General features: G+C 43.9%; 1 long non-coding RNA gene and 1 pseudogene across 1 annotated transcript; one reads left to right on the top strand and one right to left on the bottom strand.

Annotated features, from left to right (window-relative positions):
• The window catches only part of LOC118908931 (bifunctional heparan sulfate N-deacetylase/N-sulfotransferase 3-like), a 151,047-nt pseudogene that overhangs the window by 17,208 nt on the left and 108,278 nt on the right, over positions 1-25,561 (bottom strand).
• LOC130683840 (uncharacterized) lies at positions 1,774-23,802 on the top strand. Its single transcript, XR_008997847.1, has 3 exons — positions 1,774-2,101; positions 23,070-23,222; positions 23,620-23,802. It is a non-coding gene; the product is annotated as an uncharacterized LOC130683840 (long non-coding RNA).

The following is a 25,561-nucleotide window of genomic DNA, read 5'->3' as shown; positions in this document are numbered from 1 at the left end:
CTAAACTATGTTTTCTACCTTTATCTTGTATCTACCCACCACTTCAGCATTTTATTAAAAATAATAATAATAAAGAGAGAAATGTGGTATCCACATATAAATCAAGTATAAAAATCAAATGAGTATTCATATTTGAACTGACTGTTTATAGTTCATAATGCATGAGCAAAACCGAAAGTTTCTGTGATGACTGCCCTTTTACTGTTCACCATGTAACTTATTCACTATGTAAGAATTTGTTCTCCATGTAAGAACTTGTTTGTTATGCTTCTGAAGATTGGAGACTGATGAAAATTAGGCTTGGGGTGGATTAATGATTGTGCATTGAGCATTGACTGCCCTACACAGAATTTTATTGTTGTTAACAACCATTTGATCAATAAATATGAGAGATGCCCTCACAAAAAACAAAAACAAACAAACAAACAAAAAATCAAAAAAAAAAAGTACACACTTCCAATTGTAAAATAAATAAGTAACCGGGATGTAATGTATAGCATAAGGAATATAGTCAAAATATTGTAACAACTTGGTATGGTGATAGCTGGTACCTAGAATTATCATGTATATAAATGTTGATTCACTGTGTTGTACACCTGAAACTAATGTAATGTAATACTGTGTGTCAACTACCCTTCAATAAAAAATAATTATCTACAAAAAAAAAAAAAAGCTCACTTGATTCTTTCAGGCTTATAAAGGAAGTACTTCCTGTTGATATACTATTCATTAGTAAAAATTCACAATATTATTTTTCTCTGGTTGTAACATCTAATGCCAATTTGAAGAGCTTAATAGATTGGCAGTGTAGGCTTCAGAGGACTGAGTTTCAATCCTGCCTTCTCAATTTACTTGCTGAATGACAGCTTAGCTTTTCTGTGCCCCAGCTTTTTTAGCTTAAAAATGGAGCTAATAGTACCCATCACAAAGTGTTGTTATGAAGCAATATACATAAATACTTAGAACATATAAATATTTATGGATTTTCAAACATTACAACCACTTTTAAAAACAAATTCATCATAAGAAATTGTCATTTTCTTCTCTTTAGCATTTCTAAGTGCTCTTTCACAGGTCATCTAGAGAACTAGCAGATTTTAGCAACTACGGCTAGTATTGTTTGCTACTAAAAAATGTTTAATGTGGCATGTTTTTACTCAAACTCCTATAAAATGGCATGGGATGTAAAGAAGTGCAAAGAGCAGCAAAAGTCAGGAAAAAGAACTAATAAAACCTAGCTAAACCCTAGAGCAAGAGCCACCCAGTTTTCGTAGAAACTGCCTGAAGCTAACACGCCTGCCCTAAGTTAGATAACCAGAGGTGGGCAGTAGCCTCGGGACATAACCCATGATAAGTCCCGTAGACACGCTTGTGTGAGCTAGAGATTATGGGAAGCGGTTAGGTAACCGGGGCGTTCTCGTTTCAACACCATTGGTTAAAATATAGAATATATAGAATATGTTTTTAAATTATTGGTTGTAGAAATGCATGGGCTTAGGTGCAACGGCTGTGAAAACCCTATATAATCCCTACCTAAAGTTGCCTAGGGATTGGCAGCTCGGACTCGGCCTGCGTGTCAGGAGAGGTGCTGTCGGCCCCAGCTAGCTGGCTGAATAAAGATTTTGCTTGGATTTACATCTCCGTGTCCATGTGGTTTGCTCTCTGGGGAAACCCCGGAGTCCTGGACCCTAACATTTTGGGGGCTCATCCAGGATCTGAACAGCTTCCCTGAGAACAAAGGACGGCTGGAGGAGGTGAGGTCTAATTGTCCGGACGGGGCAGTGTAATTCGAGGGTTGCCCCCACATGTCTGCATAAACCCATTATAAAGCGGGAGTCACCATCCCATGTATGGTCTCGGGTTAGTGACCCCAAGTGAGGAAGTCCAGGTTGGTAGTCCCGGCCCCCAGGTTAGTGACCCTGGGTGAAGTCCAGGTAACCAATCCTGGCCCTGGGGTCCGAGTGACTCGGCCTTGGGAAGGCAAGTCCGATCGGCAGGAACCTGGCGCCTGAGGAGGAAAAGATCGAGCTCGTCACCCTGCGGCAGTCCGAGTGGATGCCTTTCGGGAGAATCACGAGAGTTTTTGAGGATCCTGAAAGTGGTGACTGTGGTGCGCACCAGAGTGAGAGAAGGACTGGTCCGAGCGAGTGCGATCAGATGTGGTGTGTGTGTTTAGTGTTATTGTTGCTTGTTTTATTGTGTTTTGGTTTATATTTCTTTCTGCGCTTTTCATTTTAAGTTTCCCCTATTCTGAGGTTCTCCTGTTCTTTCTGTTCCTCCTTTCTGCCACTAAATCATTCCCCGCGGGCACGGGTCAGGCAATTAAGAGCCATTAGGGTGCCCGCCACTAGAAGACTCCCATGACAGGATAAGGGGGTCGCAGCCACGAATCCCAGATAAATTCGCGTACCCCACAGAAGAAAAAACTGTGCAACGACAGGCACCCGCTCACAAGCACATACACCAGTCATCTTGTTTTAAGTGGCATCTCTATCCTTCGCCTTTGTCTTTCTCACTATGGGCCAAACTCAGGCTACTCCTAAAGGTCTGATCCTTTCCCATTTTCTGACGGTCAAGGAACAGGCCTTAAATATGGGTCTTAGCATCAAGAAAGGTAAGCTCGACACCCTTTGCTCGGCCGAGTGGCCTTCCTTTGGAGAAAGGCTGGCCGATGCAGGGGTCTCTTTCCTTGGACCTTATTGGCAAAGTCAAAGCCATTATCTCCCGGCCAGACCCTAAGGGCCACCCCGACCAACTTCCCTATATTCTTGTCTGGGAAAATTTGGCCGAGAATCCCCCTTCCTGGCTGAGGCCCTTTTTGGTGGGGAAACCTCACACCGACCCACTAAAGATCTCTGTCCTAGTTGCCCGGGAAGATTTAAAGCCCTCTGATCACAGGGCCAGAACCCCGAGTGCACTGCCTGTTCTCCCGGACAGTTCTCCCCTCTACCCCCCTCTGCCAATTGAGCGGCCACCCCCATATGCGGCTCCGAGGGAGGAATGGGGTGAAGCCGCCGGGGGGGTAGAAAACGAGGTTGGGGAGCCCAGCAGGGACCAGGCGGCCACAGCTTCTCCAGATTCTTCAGCAAGAGAAGACAGGAGGCCAGGGAGAGTGGGAGGAATGGCTGCAGCTTTTCCAGGCTCTCCAGCAAGAGAGGGCAGGAGGCCAGGGATAGCGGGAGGAATGCAGTTAAGGCCTCGGGGGGCCAGGGAACAAGAAGGGGAGGCTCCCTCCTCCACCTCAGAAGGAGCAGTGCCGGTCCTGCCTGTGCGTGCCATCGGTGCAGGCAGTCCAGACGGAGCTCAACAATATCAGTACTGGCCTTTCTCATCAAGTGACCTCTATAATTGGATGACTCAGAACCCTCCCTTCTCGGAGGACCCCAAGTGTCTTATAGGTCTGGTGGAGTCCATTATGTTTACCCATTGTCCCACATGGGACGACTGCCAGCAATTGCTCTGCACCCTCTTCACAATGGAAGAGTGAGAGCGTATCCTCAATGAGGCCAGGAAAAATGTCCTTGGAGAAAATGGAAGACCCACTACCCTCCAGCCCATCATCGACGAGGTGTTCCCACTGTGCGCCCGAATTGGGACTTTGGGACTGCAGAAGGTAGGGAGCGTCTCCGGGTCTACCGCCAGACTCTGATGATTGGTTTCCAGGCGGCCGCCAGGCGGCCCACTAACCTGACTAAGGTAAAAACTATTGTTCAGGGGGAAATGGAAAGCCCGGCCGCATATCTGGAAAGGCTGTTTGATGCTTACAGGCAATATACCCCCATAAACCCAGAAGTAGAGGAACATAGGTCAGCTGTAGTCCTTTCATTCATCAACCAGGCAGCCTCCGATATCCGGAGGAAACTCCACAAATGGGATGACCTGGGGGAAATATCTATTAGAGAAATGCTGCAGCAAGCGGAGAAGGTCTTCAATGCTAGGGAAACTCCAGAAGACAGAGAGGAAAGGCTGAGGAAAGAGAAATGGGTAATGCAGGAGAAAAATAGGAAAGAAGACAGAGAATTTCAGAGGAGGGAGAATAAGAAGCAGAGGGAGGAGATGGCCAGGATATTCCTGGCCAGGGTGAAGGAGAGCCCTAGATCACCTCAAAGAACGGGGCCCCACCAATCCCGACTAGGAAGAGATCAATGCGCCCTGTGTAAGAGATATGGGCATTGGAAGAGGGAGTGCCCCAAAAGGAGGGAACAAGGCGGAGGGAACCCCGTTAAGACCCTACATCTAGGAGAGGAGAATTGACGGGGACGGGGCTCGGCACCCCTCCCCAAGTCCTGGGTAACCCTGTGCATGGAGGGGACTCCCATTGGGTTCATGGTAGATACTGGGGCACAGTATTCAGTTCTCAACCAAGCCCATGGTCCCCTAAACCCAGGACGCACAAGTATAGTCCAAGGAGCGACAGGGTCCAAGAGATGTGACTGGACTACTAACAGACAAGTGGACCTAGGAAGGCATCAGGTCGCTCACTCATTTCTGGTTGTACCTGAGAGCCCCGCACCATTGCTGGGCAGAGACTTACTAACCAAGGTCACGGCACGCATCCATTTTGAACCAGAGGGGATAAAGATCATGGACAAAGAAGGGCAGCCCTTACAACCATTACATGTGTTGACTCTATCCCTGGCCGATGAACATCACCTGTTTCAGGCAGATCAAGAAGAGGGGGGGCCAGGGAGAACAGGGCAAAATTGACTTTTGGTTGCAGAGTTTCCCTTCCACACGGGCCAAAACCGGAGAAATCGGTCTCGCCAAACATCTGCCCCCGGTTGTTGTTCAACTCAAAGCCGCGGCCCTACCCGCCCGGGTCCGGCAGTATCCAATACCGGAAGAGGCTAGGAAAGGGATAACAGCCCATATCCACAGGCTGTTGGAGACAGGAATCCTTAAACCCTGCCAATCCACATGGAATATGCCCCTGCTTCCAGTAAGGAAGCCTGGCAGTGGGGATTACAGACTGGTGCAGGACTTGCGAAAGGTCAATGAGAGAATAGAAGACATCCACCCTACAGTGCCCAACCCTTACACCCTACTCAGCCACCTGCCACCCTCACATGTGTGGTATACTACTCTAGACCTGAAAGATGCCTTCTTCAGTATCCCACTCTCTGAAGTTAGTCAGCCTTTGTTTGCCTTTGAGTGGCAGGAGCCAGGGGGAGGAAGAAATGGGCAACTTACCTGGACTAGACTGCCACAGGGCTTCAAGAACTCTCCCACCTTATTCAATGAAGCCCTAAGCCAGGACCTGGAGCCCTTTCGCAGGAGCCACCCCCGCATGACACTGCTGCAGTATGTGGATGACCTGTTGCTGGCCACAGAAACCCGTGAGAAGTGCGAAGAAGCCACAGGGAACTTGCTGGCTGAACTAGGTGCACTGGGATATCAAGCCAGTGCCAAGAAAGCCCACATCTGTCAGAGGTCAGTGGTCTACCTGGGGTATAAAATATCTAATGGAGCCAGGTGGCTAACGCAGGCCATGAAACAAACTATCCTGACTATCCCCATCCCTTCCTCACCCCGGGGAGTGAGGGAATTTCTTGGCTGAGCCGGGTTCTGCAGGCTCTGGATTCCAGGATACGCAGAAATATCCCAATCACTATATGAGGCGACCAAAGAAGGGCCGGGCTGGCAATGGAATCAGGAACAACAAGAGGCTTTTGACAGACTGAAAGAAGCTCTCCTCTGGGCCCCCACCCTATCTCTGCCAGACCCAGAAAAACCCTTCATCCTGTTTGTAGATGAAAAGAAGGGAGTGGCTAAAGGAGTCCTGGCTCAGCAGCTGGGCCCGTGGAAGAGACCTGTGGCCTATTTGTCCAAGCGGCTGTACCCAGTGGCCTCTGGGTGGCCACCTTGTCTGCATATCCTAGCAGCCATCGCTCTACTAGTAAAAGAGGCAGACAAGCTGACTTTTGGCCAGAACCTGAGGGTAACAACCCCACATACTGTAGAGGGGATCCTCAGGCATCTTCCAGGAAAATGGATGATGAATACAAGACTCACCCACTACCAAGGGCTCCTACTAGATTCTCCACGAATTGTCTTCTCTGACTCGGTGACCCTAAATCCTGCCACCCTTCTGCTGGACCCAGATCTGTCGACCCCCATCCATGACTGTAGAGACATCCTTTCCGAAATTATACAGGTGCGAGCAGACCTGAAAGGCACACCGTTACTGAACTATGAGCTAAATTGGTACACAGATGGGAGCAGCTTTGTGCAGGAAGGGGTCAGGAGACCAGGGGCAGCGGTAGTGACTCTCGAAGGGGAAGTTGTCTGGAGCGCAGCTCTGCCCCCTGGCACCTCAGCACAGAAGGCGGAACTTATTGCTCTCGCTGAGGCCCTGGAAAGAGCCGAAGGCAAGCGGGCCAACATCTACACAGATAGCAGGTATGCTTTTGGCACTGTCCACGTCCACAGTGCCATCTACCAAGAAAGAGGATTCCGTTCCATGGAAGGAAAGGAACTGAGGAATCTACAAGAAGTCCAAAGACTACTAGCCGCTATCGAAAAACCAAAGGCGGTAGCAGTTATACATGTACCGGGCCACCAACCAAAGAAGACACCTGAGGCCATCGGCAACAACCATGCTGATGCAGAAGCTAGGAGGGCGGCCCTCTCGGACTCCCTTACACTTGCAGCCCTCGAGATACCCATACCTGAACTGCCGGCCCTGCCACCCAAACCTAAGTATTCCCCTCAGGACCTCGAGTGGATTAGGGAACAAGTCTCAGGGAAAGTGTTTGGGGAAGGAAATTGGGGTAGGGACCAAGAAGGTAGATTGATTCTGCCAGAAGCATTAGGACAGTATATGCTTGCTAATCTGCATAAGTCCACCCATCTAGGCTGGAAAAAGCTGCTCAGCCTTTTCCAGTCTGCACAGTTGGTGTTTCCCCACCAGAATGAGGCAGCTTGTCAGATCACGAAAGAATGTAGTACCTGTGCGATGCTAAGACCAGCCCCAAGAGAGCTGCACCCGGCAGGTACTTGGGAAAGGGGGAGGGCTGCAGGGAGGAATTGGGAAATAGACTTCACCGAAGTAAAACCAGGGAAGTATGGATATAAGTATTTGCTGGTTGTGGTGGATACCTTCTCAGGGTGGGTGGAGGCTTTCCCAACCAAGCATGAGACCAGCCAGGTGGTAGCAAAAAAAATAATTGAAGAGATCGTCCCCAGATATGGGGTCCCTGAAGCCATAGGTTCTGATAACGGCCCGTCTTTCATTAGCAAAGTCCTGCAGGGACTAGCCCTGGCTTTGGGGGTGGATTGGAAGTTACATTGTGATTACAACCCACAAAGCTCTGGGCAGGTAGAGAGAATGAATCGGACCTTGAAGGAGACCCTTTCTAAATTGGTATTGGAGACTGGCGGGGACTGGGTGACCCTCCTTCCCTTAGCCATCTTCTGTGCTCGGAACTCCCCCTATGTACATGGTTTAACTCCATTTGAGGTAATGTATGGGGCCCCTCCACCCATAACTCAGCGAGTGCAGCTTCCCGGTGCAGAGGAACCAGCCCCTGACTATCTGAATGTGTTGCAAGCTCTTGCTAAAGTGCAGCAGGGAATCTGGCCCCTGATCAGAGCATATTACGAGGGCGGGAAAATTCCGAGACCGGAACATGGCATAGTCCCAGGGGATATGGTATGGGTCAAGAGACACCAAGTGAGGACTCTTGAGCCCAGGTGGAAGGGACCTTATGTTGTATTGTTTACCACCCACACTGCTCTCAAGGTTGATGGTATCGCTCCCTGAGTGCATCACACCCACGTTCGGAAGGTCCTGCCTCATAAAGATCCAGGGGCCCGCAAGGAAGAGTGGAAGGTGCAGCAGCATCCTGCGAATCCCCTAAAACTACACCTAAGCCGAAGATGAAGGGGATCCTGCTGATAAGCACCTTAATATGGACCTTCAAGGGAACCACGCTCGAAGGCACCAAACCCCCTCAGCCATGGGACCTGACCTGGATGCTGGTTAACGGCGCAACTGGGGAGGTCGTCAGTACCACAGAACACACTGTGCCACTCGGAACCTGGTGGCCTGACCTGTTTTTCTGCCTTCAATGGATCAACCAAGGTTACCGAACCCTTTGGGGGCAGCCCAAAGTCCCTCAAAACTTGGCTCGCTCCCATGTATTTTATGCTTGCCCAGAAGCAGGTTAAGGAGAGTCATGTGGGTGGGGGCCCTTCTGGTGTGCCAACATAGGGGACTGTGTGACCTCGAATGATGGGGATCAGAGATGGCCAGTTACAAAAAAAGATGCTGTCAAATTTTCTTATGTCAACCAGGGCATCCCTCGTCACGTGCCTATGGACAAAGCTTGTGACCGAAGGGACCAGGATTGGGTACGAATTCAATTCACCAAGAGACGGGTAAAAAGACTGAGGTATCGCGTTGGATAAAAGGACTAAAATGGGGGATAAAGTACTATAAATATGGGGGACATGGGGAACATGAAGGCTCAATCCTCACCATCAAATTAGCTGTGTCAACTCCCAGCACCGCCGTAGGTCCCAACCCGGTTATACATCCCCAGACACCTTCGATCCAGGACAAGGGCCTGGGCCAAAGGGACGAGAAAATGTCGACTGGACGTATGCCTGCACCTCACGCCCAGCTCAGCTCCCCGAGGGGCGCCCTGGCGGGCACTGACAGTCACATCCACTGGCCAACTGCCAGAACACATGCCCCAGACCCACCTGTAGTTGTAGCCGGGGCCGTAGCCGTAATAGCCTTGGGGTGAGTCATCGGAGCCACCATAGCCTGGCCCGTAACACTGCGGGTAGCTGTAGCCCTGGTTCCAGAGCCCACAAGAGGACTGGGTCTGGGTCCCTCCAGGTCAGATAACCCCATGTGGGAAATGGTGCAGGCAGTAGCAGAGACTTTTAACCACACCACTCCCTCCCTCACCGATCCCTGTTGGCTATGCTACCCAGGTTCACCCCCCTTCTATGAGGCAATCGGGATAAATGGCTCCTACACTATCAGCAACTCCCATCCCACTTACTGGGACGGGAAACTGTGGGGACTTACGATGGCTCAGGTTTCAGTCGCTGGTACTTGTGTAGGCACAGTCTCGACGGCCCAGGGCCAGGTATGCTCTTCCTACGCTTACACCACGTGGGAGCAGGAAAAGTGGATTATACCCTCCTCGGGCTGGTGGCTCTGCTCAAAGACAGGCCTCACTCTGGCCCTATCCACCTCTGTGTTCAATGCTAACAGTGAGTTTTGTGTGCTGGTGGTCATTCTACCTCGCCTAATGTATCATTCTCATGAATCACTCCTTTCTTATTGGGAAGAAAGGCCGAGCCCCCACCGGAGCAAGAGGGAGGTTGTTACCGCCCTGGCCATTGGGTCCCTCTTCTCCCTAGGGATAGCAGGGGCAGGCACTGGGTTTGCAGTCCTTGTAACTCGGGAAAAAGGGCTCACAGCCCTGAGGCTGGCAGTCGACAGGGTCCTAGAACAACTCTGACAGTCAATATCAGACCTGGAGCAATCCCTCACCTCCTTGTCAGAGGTGGTCCTACAAAACTGAAGGGGCCTGGACCTCTTGTTTTTAAAGGAAGGTGGACTGTGTGCAGCCCTAAAGGAAGAGTGCTGTTTCTATGTAGATAAGACAGGTGCAGTCAGAGATTCCTTAGCCAAACTTAAAACGGATCTAGAGAAGAGGCATAAAGAATATGAAAGTAACAAAAGCTGGTTTGAGTCTTGGTTCAAATACAAGCCTTGGTTTGCTACTCTCCTCTCGGCCATTGTGGGGCCATTAGTCATCCTGTTGTTGTTGCTTACAATTGGTCCGTGCATAATAAACAGGCTGCTTAGGTTTGTATGGGCGAGGGTTAACACCGTCCAACTTCTGGTCCTTCATCAAAAGTATCAGGCCCTAGGTGCTGCTCTGGAAGATTCCTCAGTCTGATCAAGAAAAGGGGTAATGTAAAGAAGTGCAAAGAGCAGCAAAAGTCAGGAAAAAGAACTAATAAAACCTAGCTAAACCCTAGAGCAAGAGCCACCCAGTTTTCGTAGAAACTTCCCGAAGCTAACATGCCTGCCCTAAGTTAGATAACCAGAGGTGGGCAGTAGCCTCGGGACATAACCCATGATAAGTCACGTAGACATGCTTGTGTGAGCTAGAGATTACGGGAAGCGGTTAGGTAACCGGGGCATTCTCATTTCAACTCCATTGGTTAAAATATAGAATATATAGAATATGTTTTAAAATTATTGGTTGTAGAAATGCGTGGGCTTCGGTGCAACGGCTGTGAAAACCCTATATAATCCCTACCTAAAGTTGCCTAGGGGTCGGCAGCTCGGACTCGGCCTGCGTGTCAGGGGAGGTGCTGTCAGCCCCAGCTAGCTGGCTGAATAAAGACTTTGCTTGGATTTACATCTCCGTGCCCGTGTGGTTTGCTTTCTGGGGAAATCCCAGAGTCCTCAACCCTAACATGCCTTTTCAGTCACCTATGTACTATTTCTTGCTCTATGACATTGTGTTTGAAAATTGCACTAAAGAGAAGGGAGTGAGTTCATAAGACATTGTAAGAATAGAAATGTTAGCGTAAGAGTAGCCATCTTAAGGGCGTAAAAGCCATTTCCTGAGTGTGTGTGAACTGGAACTGGGTAAGGCTGAGAAAAACAAGATAATCAATCATGAACACCGGAATAAGGCAGCGGTGACCCTTGGTCAGCTAACCTTGGTCAGTTAATCCTACATACCAAGCTTATCGTGCAGAACCTCCCTGACAATTGAAGAATAGTCTTAGCTTGCTCTTGCCTAACCCCAGGATGTATGTCTTGCAAGAATAATGTATAGCTGTGGAAAATTACTATGAGTTAAGTGCTTTGAAAATGCTATATGAACCCTTGGCTCTGAGTGCTCGGGGTCCTTGTTGAAACCCGCTGTGTTGGGCAGACACTTGGACCCCAGCTAGCTGGAATAACAATAAACCTCTTGCTTGTTGCATTGATCTGCCATGGCCTTTGTCTCCTCACTGGGGGGGAAGCACAGACCAGAATAAGGCTGTTGGGTCTTACATTTGGGGGCTCGTCCAGGATCACGTGCCCCCCACCGGAGGAACGACAAGCCAAGGATTGGAGGCTTGCCCTGGCCAGGTATTACTGTGTTTGTATCCGTGTGTGTCTTTTGTCAAACCTGTAAGAACGTTCTGTGTTTAATCAGAAAGTGCCTTGCCAGCTGGTGAGCACACTCACTGTTTTTGTTCGTGAACAAACCTGAAACCTGTATAAGCCTGTAGGAGCTCCAATCTGTTTCTGGGTCAGCATAGACTTAGGCGGACGCGCTGGCAGGTTGCTGACCAGGGGTCTTGGGAGACATCCCTTGCCCCTGTCTGGAGGACGAGTTCCTCATCTGTGAGGAAAGTCGGCTGCCGCTGCAGTCCGACAGGCCCTCAACCTGTGGAGCACCAATCTGTTTCTGGGTCAGCATTGACTTAGGCGGACGCGCTGTCAGGTTGCTGACCAGGGGTCTTGGGAGACGTTCCTTGCCCCCATCTGGAGGACGAGGTCCTCATCTGTGAGGAAAGTCAGCTGCCGCTGCAGTCCGACAGGCCCTCAACTTACTTTCAGGTTTGTCTCCACGGCCGCGGCAGATTCTTCTCTGTAGGCACCTGGTTGTTGTTTGTCGTGTTTGTTTGTCTTAGTCTTTTTGACAGAAGAAATGGGACAGACGCAGACACACCCTTGTCTCTCATGACAGACCATTTTTCTCAGATGTTAGGGAGAGAGCTCACAATTTGAGCACGGACATCAGGAAGAGAAAATTTCATGTTTTCTGCACCTCAAGTGGCCATCCTTAAACGTTGGCTGGCTGCCGGAGGGAACCTTATCATTATGTCTCAGTCTGTATGTTTGTGTGTCTAAGTATGTAAATGAAAATATCTTTCTATCTCCGGATGGTATTAATGAAATTGATTTAAAGACAAGCACTTGTGAAAATTGGGCATTCTAAAACTTCCAGAAAATCTGATAAAAAATGTTAAGCATTAATGCTAATTTAGGATTGGCTGACGCATGCATGTCCTTATAGTTATCAGCTGCCAAAGTTTACTTAAAAGTCATTTAAGTTGATGTTAGCTGTTAAACATTTCAAGAAGATGCTTGGAGAGGGGCGGAAGATGGCGGCGTGAGTAGAGAAGCGGAAATCTCCTCCCTAAACAACATATATTTATGAAAATATAACAAAGACAACCCTTCCTAGAATAAAGACCAGAGGACACAGGACAATATTCAGACCACATCCGCACCTGAGAGAACCCAGCGCCTCGCGAAGGGGGTAAGATACAAGCCCCGGCCTGGCGGGAGCCGAGCGCCCCTCCCCCCAGCTCCCGGCAGGAGAAGAATAGGCAGAGTGGGAGGAAGACGGAGCACAGGGCTGATGAACACCCAGCCCCAGCCATCCGGGCCAGAGTGCAGGGCCCTCGATACTAGGAAAACAGGGCAGCAAGAACAGTGAGCGGGCAGTGGTGGCCTGGCGCAGGAGGACACCAGAAAAGTGAGAGCCCTTTTTTTTTTTTTTTTGGCAAGCGCATTTTGGTAGTCTTAAAGGGATAGGGACCCCAATACTAGGGAAACAGGGCAGCAAGACCGGTGAGCAGAGGCCTGAGGCTGGCACCGGAGAATAAAGAAAAACGAGCGACCACTTTATTTTTTAAATTAAAATTTATTTTATTTTATTTTTTTTGGTGGTCCTTGTTTTGTTTTGGCGGGTGCTTTTTGGAAGTCTTAAAGGGGCAGGGCGGGACACTTAATCCAGAGGTAGGGAATCCAGGGATCTCTGGGCACCCTAAACCCTGGGCTGCAGGGAGCAGGGAGGCCCCTTATGGAGATAAATAGCCTATCAGCTGCTCCTGCTCCAACGCGACTCCACCACTTTGGAGTAGCTGCCCGAGCCAGGCCACGCCCACAGCAACAGTGGAGATTAACTCCATAGCAGCCGGGCAGGAAGCAGAAACCCTGCCTGCACGCAGCTGCGCAGCACAAGCTACTAGAGGTCGCTGTTCTCCCAGGAGAGGAGGGCCACAAACCAACAAGAAAGGAAGTCCTTCCAGCCGTCACTCGTCCCAGCTCTGCAAACTATTCCTATCGACATGAAAACGCAAAGCTACAGGCAGACAAAGATCACAGAGACAACACCAGAGAAGGAGACAGACCTAACCAGTCTTCCTGAAAAAGAATTCAAAATAAGAATAATAAACATGCTGACAGAGATGCAGAGAAATACGCAAGAGAAAAGGGATGAAGTCCGGAGGGAGATCACAGATGCCAGAAAGGAGATCGCAGAAATGAAACAAACTCTGGAAGGGTTTATAAGCAGAATGGATAGAATGCAAGAGGCCATTGATGGAACTGAAATCAGAGAACAGGAATGCATAGAAGCTGACATAGAGAGAGAAAAAAGGATCTTCAGGAATGAAACAATATTAAGAGAACTGTGTGACCAATCCAAAAGGAACAATATCCGTATTATAGGGGTCCCAGAAGAAGAAGAGAGAGGAAAAGAGATGGAAAGTATCTTAGAAGAAATAATTGGTGAAAACTTCCCCAAACTGGGGGAGGAAATAATCAAACAGACCACGGAAATACACAGAACCCCCAACAGAAAGGATCCAAGAAGGACAACACCAAGACACATAATAATTAAAATGGCAAAGATCAAGGACAAGGAAAGAGTGATAAAGGCAGCTAGAGAGAAAAAGGTCACCTATAAAGGGAAACCCATCAGGCTAACATCAGATTTCTCAACAGAAACCCTACAGGCCAGAAGAGAATGGCATGATATATTTAATACAATGAAACAGAAGGGCCTTGAACCCAGGATACTGTATCCAGCACGACTATCATTCAAATATGATGGTGGGATTAAACAATTCCCAGACAAACAAAAGCTGAGGGAATTTGCTTTCCACAAACCACCTCTACAGAACATCTTACAGGGACTGCTCTAGATGGGAGCACTCCTAGAAAGAGCACAGCACAAAACACACAACATATGAAGAATAGAGGAGAAGGAACAAGAAGGGAGAGAAGAAAAGAATCTCCAGACAGTGTATATAACAGCTCAATAAGTGAGCTAAGTTAGGCAGTAATATAAAAAGAGGCTAACCTTGAAACTTTCGTAACCACGAATTTAAAGCCTGCAATGGCAATAAGTACATATCTTTCAATAGTCACCCTAAATGTTAATGGGTTGAATGCATCAATCAAAAGACACAGAGTAACAGAATGGATAAAAAAGCAAGACCCATCTATATGCTGCTTACAAGAAACTCACCTCAAACCCAAAGACATGTACAGACTAAAAGTCAAGGGATGGAAAAACATATTGCAAGCAAACAACAGTGAGAAGAAAGCAGGGGTTGCAGTACTAATATCAGACAAAATAGACTTCAAAACAAAGAAAGTAACAAGAGATAAAGAAGGACACTACATAATGATAAAGGACTCAGTCAAACAAGAGGATATAACCATTCTAAATATATATGCACCCAACACAGGAGCCCCAGCATATGTGAAACAAATACTAACAGAACTAAAGGGAGATATAGACTGCAAGGCATTCATTCTAGGAGACTTCAACACACCACTTACCCCAAAGGATAGATCCACTGGGCAGAAAATAAGTAAGGACACGGAAGCACTGAACAGCACAGTAGAGCAGATGGACCAAATAGACATCTATAGAAATCTACATCCAAAAGCAACAGGATATACATTCTTCTCAAGTGCACATGGAACATTCTCCAGAATAGACCACATACTAGGCCACAAAAAGAGCCTCAGAAAATTCCAAAAGATTGAAATCCTACCAACCAACTTTTCAGACCACAAAGGCATAAAACTAGAAATAAACTGTACAAAGAAAGCAAAGAGACTCACAAACACATGGAGGCTTAACAACACGCTCCTAAATAATCAATGGATCAATGACCAAATCAAAATGGAGATCCAGCAATATATGGAAACAAATGACAACAACAACACTAAGCCCCAAATTCTGTGGGACACAGCAAAAGTAGTCTTAAGAGGAAAGTATATAGCAATCCAAGCATATTTATAAAAGGAAGAGCAATCCCAAATGAATGGTCTAATGTCACAATTAACGAAATTGGAAAAAGAAAAACAGATGAGGCCTAAAGTCAGCAGAAGGAGGGACATAATAAAGATCAGAGAAGAAATAAATAAAATTAAGAAGAATAAAACAATAGCAAAAATCAATGAAACCAAGAGCTGGTTCTTTGAGAAAATAAACAAAATAGATAAGACTCTAGCCAGACTTATTAAGAAGAAAAGAGAATCAACACAAATCAACAGTATCAGAAACGAGAAAGGAAAAATCACAACGGACCCCACAGAAATACAAAGAATTATTAGAGAATACTATGAAAACCTATATGCTAACAAGCTGGGAAACCTAGGAGAAATGGACAACTTCCTAGAAAAATACAACCTTCCAAGATTGACCCAGAAGAAACAGAAAATCTAAACAGACCAATTACCAGCAACGAAATTGAAGCAGTAATCAAAAAACTACCAAAGAACAAAACCCCCGGGCCAGATGGATTTACCTCGGAATTTTATCAGACATACAGGGAAGACATAATACCCATTCTCCTTACAGTTTTCCAAAAAATAGAGGAGGACGGGATACTCCCAAACTCATTCTATGAAGCTAACATCACCCTAATACGAAAACAAGGTAAAGACCCCACCAAAAAAGAAAACTACAGACCAATATCCCTGATGAACGTAGATGCAAAAATACTCAACAAAATATTAGCAAACCGAATTCAAAAATACATCAAAAGGATCATACACCATGACCAAGTGGGATTCATCCCAGGGATGCAAGGATGGTACAACATTCGAAAGTCCATCAACATCATCCACCACATCAACAAAAAGAAGGACAAAAACCACATGATCATCTCTATAGATGCTGAAAAAGCATTTGACAAAGTTCAACATCCATTCATGATAAAAACTCTCAGCAAAATGGGAATAGAGGGCAAGTACCTTGACATAATAAAGGCCATTTATGATAAACCCACAGCCAACATTATATTGAACAGCGAGAAGCTGAAAGCATTTCCGCTGAGATCGGGAACTAGACAGGGATGCCCACTCTCTCCACTGTTATTTAACGTAGTACTGGAGGTCCTAGCCACGGCAATCAGACAAAACAAAGAAATACAAGGAATCCAGATTGGTAAAGAAGAAGTTAAACTGTCACTATTTGCAGATGGCATGATGCTGTACATAAAAAACCCTAAAGACTCCACCCCAAAACTACTAGAACTGATATCGGAACACAGCAAAGTTGCAGGATACAAAATCAACACACAGAAATCTGTGGCTTTCCTATATACTAACAATGAACCAACAGAAAGAGAAATCAGGAAAACAACTCCATTCACAATTGCATCAAAAAAAATAAAATACCTAGGAATAAACCTAACCAAAGAAGTGAAAGACTTATACTCTGAAAACTACAAGTCACTCTTAAGAGAAATTAAAGGGGACACTAACAGATGGAAACTCATCCCATGCTCGTGGCTAGGAAGAATTAATATCGTCAAAATGGCCATCCTGCCCAAAGCAATATAGAGATTTGATGCAATCCCTATGAAACTACCAGCAACATTCTTCAATGAACTGGAACAAATAATTCAAAAATTCATATGGAAACATCAAAGACCCCGAATAGCCAAAGCAATCCTGAGAAAGAAGAATAAAGTAAGGGGGATCTCACTCCCCAACTTTAAGCTCTACTATAAAGCCTTAGTAATCAAGACAATTTGCTACTGGCCCAAGAGCAGAGCCACAGACCAATGGAACAGACTAGAGAATCCGGACATTAACCCAGACATATTTGGTCAATTAATATTTGATAAAGGAGCCATGGACATACAATGGCGAAATGACAGTCTCTTCAACAGGTGGTCCTGGCAAAACTGGACAGCTACATGTAGGAGAATGAAACTGGACCATTGTCTAACCCCATATACAAAAGTAAACTCAAAATGGATCAAAGACCTGAATGTAAGTCATGAAACCATTAAACTCTTGGAAGATAACATAGGCAAAAACCTCTTAGACATAAACATGAGTGACCTCTTCTTGAACATATCTCCCTGGGCAAGGAAAACAACAGCAAAAATGAACAAGTGGGACTATATTAAGCTGAGAAGCTTCTGTACAGCAAAAGACACCATCAGTAAAACAAAAAGGATCACTACAGTATGGGAGAATATATTTGAAAATGACACATCTGATAAAGGCTTGACGTCCATAATATATAAAGAGCTCACACACCTCAACAAACAAATACCAAATAACCCAATTAAAAAATGGGCAGAGGAACTGAACAGACAGTTCTCCAAAAAAGAAATACAGATGGCCAACACACACATGAAAAGATGCTCTACATAGCTAATTATCAGAGAAATGCAGATTAAAACTACAATGAAGTACCACCTCACACCAGTAAGGATGGCTGCCATCCAAAAGACAAACAACAACAAATGTTGGCGAGGCTGTGGAGAAAGGGGAACCCTCCTACACTGCTGGTGGGAATGTAAGTTAGTTCAACCATTGTGGAAAGCAGTATGGAGGTACATCGAAAAGCTCAAATCAGACTTACCATTTCACCCAGCAATTGCACTCCTAGGAATTTACCCTAAGAATGCAGCAATCAAGTATGAGAAAGATCAGTGCACCCCTATGTTTATCACAGCACTATTTACAATAGCCAAGAATTGGAAGCAACCTAAATGTCCATCGATAGATGAATGGATAAAGAAGATGTGGTATTTATACACAATGGAATACTACTCAGCCATAAGAAAAGGGCAAATCCAATCATTTGCAGCAACATGAATGGAGCTGGAGGGTATTATGCTCAGTGAAACAAGCCAAGCGGAAAAAGAGAAATATCAAATAATTTCACTTATCTGTGGAATATAAGAACAAAGGAAAAACTGAAGGCACAAAACAGCACCTGAATAACAGAACTCAAGAATGGACTAACAGGTACCAAAGGGAAAGGGACTGGGGAGGATGGGTGGGTAGGGAGGGATAAGGGGGTGGAGAAGTAGGGGAGTATTAAGATTAACATGCATGAGGGGGTAGGAGAAAAGGGAGCGCTGTACAACACAGAGAAGTCAAGTAGTGATTCTACAACATTTTGCTATGCTGATGGTCAGTAACTGTAAAGGGGTTTATAGGGGAGACCTGGTATTGGGGAGAGCCTAGTAAACATAATATTAGTCATGTAAGTGTAGATTACTGATATCAAAAACAAAACAATACAAAACAAAATAAAACAAAAAGGACAGTTCCTGTGTGGTAACCTCCAATGAGTTCTACACAAGGGTATAAAGGGCATATAAAAGTGTAGGCAAAGGGTCTGTTTGTGTTTATACAGAAGATCAAAGCCTAATTGGGCTACCCCGAAAATGAACTAAGATACGATATGAAAGAGAACTTCCAACATCAGCACCCTCTGGAAGACTCATGCCAGAAGATGATCATCAAAAAACCCCAACAAAGATCCACGCACTGCTGCAGCTGTAGATGCACTCATCCCACCAGCTCCTGGACTTGCCATGGGAATGAAGGAGATATCTAAGCTGGTCTGCGCATACAGTAAAACAACAAATTTGACTGTTGGAACTCAACCAAGAATTAGGAGAAGTGCAAATTGTAGCACTTCAAAATCTTACAACTATGCACTCTTTACTGTTAAAAGAACATAAGGGATGTGAGCATTCCCCAGGAATGGATTGTTTTAATTTGTCTGATTTCTCTCAGACTGTTCAAGTTCAGTTGGACAATATCCACCATATCATAGATAAGTTTTCACAAATGCCTAAGGTGCCTAACTGGTTTTCTTGGTTTCACTGGAGATGGCTGGTAATTACAGATATGCTTTGGTTATGTAACTATACTCCTATTATGTTAATGTGTGTGCGCAATTTAAGTAGTAGCTTAAAACCTATACATGCTGAAGTTACTGTACAAGAAGATATGTCAAAGAAATAATCAATCTTCCCATGTTTTCTTCCGCCTGCTACTTCTATAGCTTTTCTTCCTCCTTTTTAATTACAACCCTTAAATAGAATTCGTGCCACATATCAAATTTACCGAGTATCATAATTCTTCCAAGTGGTAAAGATACCTCAAGACAAATGCTGGGCATAGAAGCTACAGGGCATAAATATGCAAAGAAATAAAAAGCTAACCATTTCAAACAATAAGGCTTCTCTCTCACTTACCAACTTTACATTTCCCTGTATGGCCCCGGAAGATGACTGGTTACCAGAGACGGGTAGATTCCTCAAGGGAGGAACAACCTAAGACAGGCACAGTCACAGAGGGGTCATCAGGTGAGAAATTGGGGATCAACAGAGGTGAGGCTTAGAACCTCACCCCCCCTGTTCTGAGAGAAATCTTCTGCATACATGGATGTTTTATTGCCCTTGTCTAGCTTGGATTAACACATAGTCTACAGGCACACACCTGATCATCTACATTTGCTCTCTTACAATACTAAACTATGTTTTCTACCTTTATCTTGTATCTACCTACCACTTCAGCATTTTATTAAAAATAATAATAATAAAGAGAGAAATGTGATATCCACATATAAATCAAGTATAAAACCCAAATGTGTATTCATATTTGAACTGACTGTTTATAGTCCGTAATGCATGAGCAAAACAGAAAGTTTCTGTGTTGACTGCCCTTGTACTGTTAACTATGTAACTTATTCATTATGTAAGAATTTTTTCTCTATGTAAGAACTTGTTTGTTATGCCTCAGAAGATTGGAGACTGACGAAAATTAGGCTTGGGGTGGATTAATGATTGTGCATTGAGCATTGACTCCCCTATACAGAATTTTATTGTCGTTAACAACCATTTGATCAATAAATATGAGAGATGCCCTCACAAAAAAAAAAAAAAAAAAAGACAGACTTCCAATGGTAAAATAAATAAGTAACCGGGATGTAATGTATAGCATAAGGAATATAGTCAAGATATTGTAACAGCTTGGTAGGGTGATAGCTGGAACCTAGAATTATGTATATAAATGTTTTATCACTGTGTTGTACACTTGAAACTAATGTAATGTAATACTGTGCATCAACTACCCTTCAATAAAAAATAATTATCTAAAAAAAAAAAGAAGATGCTTGAAGAAAAGCTTGCCTTTGTCTAATGTTTAGTAAAAGTTTTCTAAGTAATCTGGCATGGTTGCTAAAAATAAGTAAACAAGTGTAGCAAATAAAGATCTTAATAATAATACTGTATTAATGTATAATAGTATATATATATCTGCAAACAGCCTGAGAATTTTTGTGGTAACCAAAAATTTTCAAGTTTGCTAAGTTATATAGACATATTTTGTGCCTAATGAGAAATTGTGTTGTAAAACTCATTTCCAAAAATGATAATATATGTTCATAGATGAAGAATGCTAGTGTAACAGTTTACGGTGGCCTGTTTTTCAGTGTTCACTGAAAGTTAAAGTATCAAATAATTTTAAGTTCTAATGAAAACTGCTTAAATAAAGAAAACATTTCTCTATGCTAAAAGATGTATGTTTTAATAAGAGAAAGTATAAAGAATGAAAGCTCGTCTGCATGCTAAAGAATGTGTTTTTTGATAAAAGAAAGTGGCTTTGTTCTAAAGTGCAGCTGTTTGTTTAGAGAGAGACAGAGAGACAGAGACAAAGAGAGAGAGCAGTGTGGTGCAGCAGCGTGGTTTCTTTTCTTGTAGCGGATTTGCTCAGCCTGTTGCTTTGGGGGAGTGTCAGGATGTTTAGAGATAAGGCGAGATAAACCCAGTCAAGCCCCAGGCAAGCCCAGGCATAATTCTCACCCATTTATGTGCTTGAGACCATGGGGCAAATGAAGAATAAATTACTATATTCTTACAGATATAGTCGTGCTATGTGAAATTAAAGCAAGTGAGTCTTGATATCAAGTGCACAGCAAAATTAGAATTTTGTTTCCAGTTAAAAGAACAGTTTTCTTTAACTGTTAGTCTGCTCTTAATGTCGAAAGATTGCAAAAGGTTCTCTAATTGTTTTATCAAAGCAGTTTCTCATGCTTAAAGTCTCAGTGAGTTGCCAGAATATTTTTTAAAAAATGAAATCTTAATATTAAAAAGACTAAAAGCTAAAGTTTGTTAACAACTGTGTAACCTTTATTTGCCTTTGAAATATTTTGTTATTGAAAATGATTGCATGGCATGAGAAATTGAATTTATTCCTTATATTTTTATCAGTAAAAAAATCTCTCTAACCAAGAAATGATTAAAGTTGTTACTGATTATTTGTTTTCTTAATTTAACCTCCTAAGCAGAATGGTAACAAAGCTTTTTTTTAGCTGATTAAATGCACTTAGTGAACAAACCAAAATTTATTCTTAAAAATTAAACTGTGTAGAATCTGGACAAGATTATGTTTATCCCAGAAAAACAGGTTTCACTATAAAAGGTTTAGATGGACAAACGTGTGACCACTTTTGAGAAAGGTTGTAATCGATTTTTTTTTAGAACCACCAGGTCTTCTTGTTTAATTTATATGCTGTGGATATGTTTGTATGTTTTAAAAAAACATGGAGGACTCTCCATATTTTTTAATGCAAATGATCTTATAAGCTGCTATGCAAATTCTGTTAAAAGCTCTATCTACTATTAAAGAGTAAAACATTCTTGAAGCTTTCAGGGAAGACCTGTAGACTTAAGTACTTTCTCTGCTTTTTTGTATCTGGTCTTGGACACTTATGCTGAGTTATGTTCTTATTATTTTCACTGTTTGTAAGCTATTGATTGTATATAATATTTAAACCATCCAAATATCCAGCATACATTTCCATGTCACCACAACCCACTATTGACGCCATGAATGAAATAGCTGGTTAGAAAGCCAAAGGTCATCATTTCTCAATCCTTAAATGAAGAAGTAAAATGCCTGATCTCTTTCATCTCAAAGCATATTTCTGGTCAGATCTGAATATCTGTGTAAAGGAAAGAGACATTTAAATTTGAGATTCTGCTTAAACTTCTAAGTTGAATTTGACTATAGCCATATTCATTCTTTGTATGTATCTCTAACAGGTCTTTTGTATGCCTGGTGATATTATACTCTGCCTTGAGTTTGGACAGTTCTTTCAGCTAAATGTGAATTCTTATTGTAGCTTTTTTTCCTCTCCTGAAGATAAAAGCAGAAGAATCTACCATCTGCTACCATTCTCTCAAGAATGCTTGGTAACCTAGAATTATTTTGACTTTCTATATATTGTATTTAAAAACTGACAGCAGCAATCTCCCCTGCTGCCCCACCTTTTAAAGATACCTCGTTTACTGTGCTGGGTATATAGACAATAAATGTGTAATGATAGACAGTTCTAAAAGAATTAAATGCAAAAAAAGTGCTTTTACCTCTAGTTAACTCTGATATTTTCCAGAGGGCCCCTGGAACATGTCAGAGGAATTTTTTCTCATTAGAGAAAGTACTTGACTAATTTGGCTTATTTATCTGATATATATATATATATTTACCAGGAAGGCACTGTCAAAGAGAATGATGCTAAACTTTATTACTGACTGTTTTGTGTTACAGAAATATCAGAATTTCCTTATGTCAACTGTCTTACAGTAACCATTGTCATTTGTAAGTCTTTTGTCATTTATAGTCACTGTTTTATTATTCCTAAACTAGTAAAGAACTGGATTTCAGCAGAACAGGTATTAGTTACATAAGATTACATAAACTAAAGAAAATGATTTTGTGTCTTTTTGTTTCAAATGTTGCTGATAAAGTGTTTTAAGCTTGTTCTCTTAAGCTGACAACAGTTTGGTAAATGACTATCTTTATAAGCAGAATTGAAACATCCTTCTCTCTACCTGATCCCTACAGAGTTTAAAAACTTTCAGTGACTATTTTTGTATTCCATGGCAATATGTTTATTTGCACGAGTTCAATAAGAATCTGCTTTCCTTGTGAGAAGACTAATTAAGAGCACTGGTTATACTGCCAGGGTTTTGACTGGAATGTCATACCTGAGAGACATGTGCATGGACTCAGATGTGAACAACTTTAAGGAACTAAGACTGACTTTATAAAGCCAACAAAGCCCCTTGGAAGAACTGGCCTGGTACCTTGCTTACAGAGTTCCCAGCAGCCTTACCAGGTGAATAAGGAAGGTCACTTCCTGGCAGGTGCAGAGACCTCAAGAAGAGAGGAATTCATCCAAATCTACAGGTATTGCAGGCAAAGCCTGATGGCAAGTCTGGCTTGGCTGTCTGGCCTCAAGAGGCCTTTAAAAGTTCAATCTGAAATTCCTTACAAAAAGTTCCAGCAAAGCATATTTAAAAGAGCCTGTGTAATCAATTGCTCTTCTTGCTGCACTTGTGCAAATAATCAAGCCAGCTGTTAATTATTTTCTTAACTTGGTTACTTCTAATAAAAATGACGGTGATTTTAGAGAAAAGTATTGTTTCAATAACGCAGCCTCCTTCCAGAATAGAAAACCCAACTCCAGATGTTGCTACATAACCTAATAACACAATTTGTTTTATCTTGCCTAGAAGCCACAAAACTGCAAATAGTAATAGAAACGAAACCCAGAATAGAAGCGCCAGCCTTCTGAGGCCCTCTCAACTGACCAGTGATGGAGACCTAGCTGCACCCTTTACTGCGCCCCCTTCTCAGCACGAGGCAGCCAGAGCGGTCATCACCCCCTTTCCCTAGCAGCAGCTAGAGTCTCTATCTGTAGAGAGAATGAAATAGGGACCATAAGCTTAGACAGAATAAAGCGAGAGCCTCTGAAGAAAGCAAGGCAAGATATTTGCAATCAGAGCAATGTAACTACATGCTAGAAACCTCCCTCCTACTAAAACTATGTTGAACATTAAACTCTAGAATCATTCTTCAGTGAGATCAGTTAATGTTCCCCAGATAAAGAAGAGTAGCGCATGCTTTATTATGCTAATCATTTGTAATTGTGTATAAGATTCACTTTAGCATACTAAAAGCCCAGGCTTATGTGCTGTCTTTCTTCCTGACCTAAATAATTTTGCAAGCTGAGAAACTGACTTAGCATGCAGACCCAGCTGTAGATAGCATAGTAAAAGGCAGGATTCTTTAGCAAATATACAATATCTCAGCCCACCTTAGAGGCTGGGCACGCAGTCTTTTAATGTGCGCCTGGACCAAAGCGCCAGTGTCCCAGAGAGAAATCAAGGCAGGAGATTATCTTTAATCAAGGACCCCTTGCCATCCATCCCGAGCTAACTCGCTCCTGCTGGTTATGCTATGATGTTGCTCCCCCTTACTACGAAGGTATAGCATTTGTTAATGCTCTCAACCAGTCATCTGACCCCTCCCACTGTAGGTGGCAGCAGAAAAGACCAAGACTCACTTTATCCTCTGTAAGTGGGCAAGGAACCTGCATTGGGAAAGTTGCTAAAACTTACACCTCCCTCTGCAACAGGACAGAAGTAATAAACACACCCCAGCTTATTATATTCCCCCATCTAATGGGTAGTGGGCCTGCCAAACCGGAGTCACTCCATGTGTTCATTCCCAGAAGTTAAGTAGTCCTACAAAATAGAAGAAGTTTAGACATGTTATTCCTCCAACAAGGCAGACCATGCGCTGCCCTTAAAGAAGAATGTTCCTTCTATGTAGATCATTGAGGAGTAGTAAAAGACTCCATGGCCAAAGTTAGAGAAAAGTTAGCTAAAAGAAAAAGAAAAAGAGAACAAAACCAAGGGTGGTTTGAGTCCTGGTTCAACTCCTCGCCATGGTTCACTACCCTCATCTTTACTCTAGTAGGGCCTCTAATGATCTTAATATTAATTCTAACCTTTGGCCCCTGCATCCTAAACTGCCTAGTTACCTTTATCAAAGAACGCATTAGCACCGTGCAAATCATGGTGTTGAGACAGAACTATCAGAGTGTTGACCAAACGGATGACCCCTAGTTTCATGATTGAAATAGATACAAGAAGAAGAGGGGAATGTAAGAATAGAAATAAGTTAGCATAAGAGTAGCCATCTTAAGGGCGTAAAAGCCATTTCCTGAGTGTGTGTGAACTGGAACTGGGTAAGGCTGAGAAAAACAAGATAATCAATCATGAACACCGGAATAAGGCAGCGGTGACCCTTGGACAGCTAACCTTGGTCAGTTAATCCTACATACCAAGCTTATCGTGCAGAACCTCCCTGACAATTGAAGAATAGTCTTAGCTTGCTCTTGCCTAACCCCAGGATGTATGTCTTGCAAGAATAATGTGTAGCTGTGGAAAATTACTATGAGTTAAGTGCTTTGAAAATGCTATATAAACCCTTGGCTCTGAGTGCTCGGGGTCCTTGTTGAAACCCGCTGTGTTGGGCAGACACTTGGACCCCAGCTAGCTGGAATAACAATAAACCTCTTGCTTGTTGCATCGATCTGCCTTGGCCTTTGTCTCCTCACTGGGGGGGAAGCACAGACCAGAATAAGGCCGTTGGGTCTTACAACATCTA

This window comes from Manis pentadactyla, chromosome 5 (genome assembly GCF_030020395.1).
Source record: "Manis pentadactyla isolate mManPen7 chromosome 5, mManPen7.hap1, whole genome shotgun sequence".
In the NCBI taxonomy this organism is placed as follows: Eukaryota; Metazoa; Chordata; class Mammalia; order Pholidota; family Manidae; genus Manis; species Manis pentadactyla.
Note: the sequence above shows the minus strand (reverse complement) of the source record. Positions and strands in the feature narration are given on the sequence as shown.